Source organism: Myotis brandtii, unplaced genomic scaffold (genome assembly GCF_000412655.1).
Source record: "Myotis brandtii unplaced genomic scaffold, ASM41265v1 scaffold931, whole genome shotgun sequence".
Classification (NCBI taxonomy): Eukaryota; Metazoa; Chordata; class Mammalia; order Chiroptera; family Vespertilionidae; genus Myotis; species Myotis brandtii.
In genome coordinates, this window is record NW_005371843.1 from 223,262 (window position 1) to 226,422 (window position 3,161).

A 3,161-nucleotide genomic window follows, 5' to 3' on the forward strand; every position below is an offset into this window, starting at 1 on the left:
TAATTTAAAAATTCATTGTGGCTAAAGGAGTTGGGGTTGTGGGCTCTACTGACTGGATGGGGCCAGGGTAGGATCATTGTGTCAGGCCCTGACATGAGCCAAGGCACTGTTCTCTCTGGTCTCATGAGGGTGTGGTTTGTAAGGTCTTTCTGCTTTCCTGGGCCTGGGGCTGAAACACAGCTAAAATCAAGATGTTATTTTTATCTTGACTGAATGTTTCTGAGGTCAACAGACCTGAGGCTTTGTTCTTAAGAGCGTTGGATACTGACCAGAATCTGATGTCCTGAGGGCTTAGGGATTAAGGAAGGAGAGGACAGACAGAAAGCAGAAAGGGTCATGGTAAAGAAATGGAGTTTCTGAGTGGTTACAACAGTCCTTTATATATCTTTTCATATATTCTCTGTATATATGTAAGCAAAGATGGGTGGATGTGTCGATGTAATAAACACCCAATCCTCCAGAAAATGTGTATTAATTTAATTGAGCCAAACTGACAACATATGCTAAGAAGCAAAAGCTCAACAAATTGAGACAATTCTTCAGAGAATGGCAGTTTTGTAGCTTATTTTATACACTAGTGGCCCGGTGCATGAAATTTGTGCAGGGGGGGGGGGTGGTGTCCCTCAGCCCGGCCTGCACCCTCTCCAATCTGGGACCCCTCAGGGGATGTCCAACTGCCGGTTTAGGCCAGATCCCAACCGGAAGTTGGACATCCCTCTCACAATCTGGGACAGCTGGCTCCTAACCGCTCACCTGCCTGCCTGCCTGATCGCCCCTAACCACTCTGCCTGACGGCCTTTTTGCTCCCAACTGCCAACCACTGCCGGCCTGCTCGCCCCCAGCTGCCCCCCAACCAGACTTCTCGCCCCCAATTGCCCCCCTTGCTGGCCGGATTGCCCCCAACTGCCCCCCTCTGCTGGCCTGATCACCCCCAACTGTCCTCCCCTCCTAGCCTGATCGTCCCTTACCGTCTCTGCCTTAGCCCCACCACCATGGCTTTGTCTAGAAGGATGTCTGGAAGGACGTCCGGAAGGTCTCCTGGTCTAATTAGCATATTACCCTTTTATTAGTATAGATTAGCATCAAAGGAGAAGATGTAAGGGGGAGTGTGTTTGGAGGGGTCTGGAAAAAAAAGATTACTCTGACATTCCAAGGATATATTATGGTAGATACAAAAAGACAATAGACAGTCTTCCCTTAAGATAAAGATTGACCTTTGTCAAGGAAGCTATGTGACTACCCACCATGACTCTTACTTAGTTAGGAATTTTTATGTTCAGACCATCACATGTGGTTACTCTCAATCTGAGTTTATAGGGCCTTCCATGTGGCCTCCCCTGAGCTTGTGAGGTTTAGTATATGGCCATTTTTTCATTCATGGATAGACAGATGGATAGATAGGTTAATAGATAGACTGATAGATAGGTGATAGATAGATAGGTAGATAGATAGAACAACATAAATGGAGGCACTTTAAAATGGAATTGGAGCTGCCAGCCCGGAGGAACTGCCTTGTGTGTCTTACTCCTCAAACTTTTGGAATGTTAAAACAGGGCAAAAAATACTTCAGACTGGGCCTTCAGCAGCATTGTATCCCAAACAACTGTTTGCAAAGATAAGAAGAAAGCAAATATTATGACTATTGGACTGAAAGTTAAAAACATTCTTTAGAATTATACTCACTCTGTGAGCTTATCTGTACCAATAGAAATGCCTTCCTACTACTGATGTAATTGCCCCCCTTCCCTTTCTCATATATACCTTTTTGCCTTCACCTCCTAATCAAAACACTCTTTGGGTTTCTGCCTGAATCTGTGCTTCCAGAAGAGCTATTCTTTTGGACCTCAACTAAATGATTGTTACCTCTCATTTTTTGGCTTTTATTTGTAGGTTAAAAATGGATGGATGGCCATAGTTGGTTTTGCTCAGTGGATAGAGTGGCAGCCTGAAGGGTCCTGGATTCGATACCAGTCAGGGGCACATGCCCAGGTTGTGGGCTTGATCCCCAGTAGGGGGCGTGCAGGAGGCAGCTGATCAATGATATTCTCTCATCACTGATGTTTCTATCTTTTTCTCCTTTTCCCTTCCTCTCTGAAATCAATAAAAAATATTTTTCAAAAAATGGATGGATGGTTTTTTTAAATGTCAATCATAATGATTATGTTGTTATGTAATTTGCTCTTTTCAAATTTGCTCTTTTCACTGCGCATATTTCTGACGTTTTTTCTAAATTAGATATATCAGTCAGGTTTTGCTACAGTAATGCTATATAACAAACAACCTCAAAATCTCAGGGGCCTGCAACAAATATTTATTTATTACTTATGCTACATAAGTGTTGCAGATCAGCTATAGTTCTGTGGGTTTGGCTTGACTAAGCTGGCTCTGCCCCAAAAAACTCTAATCATCTCATTTGCTCAGTTTTAAATCCAAGCTGATAAAGTAGCTACTAGGTGACATTATACTCATGTAATAGAGAGTTGGAGCTAAAGGGCCCCAGCCAAGCTAGGCAATCACACTGTAGAATGTGGCAAATATACCCATTCATAACCCATGGGCATGGCATGTTACATGGCCAGCCATAAAGTTAATGAAGCAATGAGGCATAGCTAGGATATGGAGGAATTAAATAATTTTTTTAATGCCATTTACCATATTTGTACCTATCCCATTCTTCTGAATATCTGCAGAATATTCTACTGAGATATATACACATTGTATCCTTTATTTTATTTTTGCAAGCAATGCTGCAATATATATATCCTTAAAATACAGATCTTTAAATACTTGTGGAAACCTATCTTAGATGTGGAATTACTGGGACAAACGGTATCTGCATTTCATTTTTTTTTCTTTTGGATACTACTAAATTACCCTCCAAAATTATTGTACCAATTTACACTTCCCAAGGTGAATGAGACTACAGTGTTCCACAATCCTTCCTCAAACTCTTTGTATTATTAAACTTCTAATTCAAAAGATAAAACATTGGTATTTTAAATTACATTTCTTTCATTAATGATGCAATATTTTTAAGTCTCCTAAATTTGGAGAAAATTCTATTATAGCCCCAGACTTCTTGAAAAATTAGCTCAGATTGCTTGAGAAATACCTTAATTATATTCATAACAACTCACCCTGCCTACCAAGCACACTGTTTC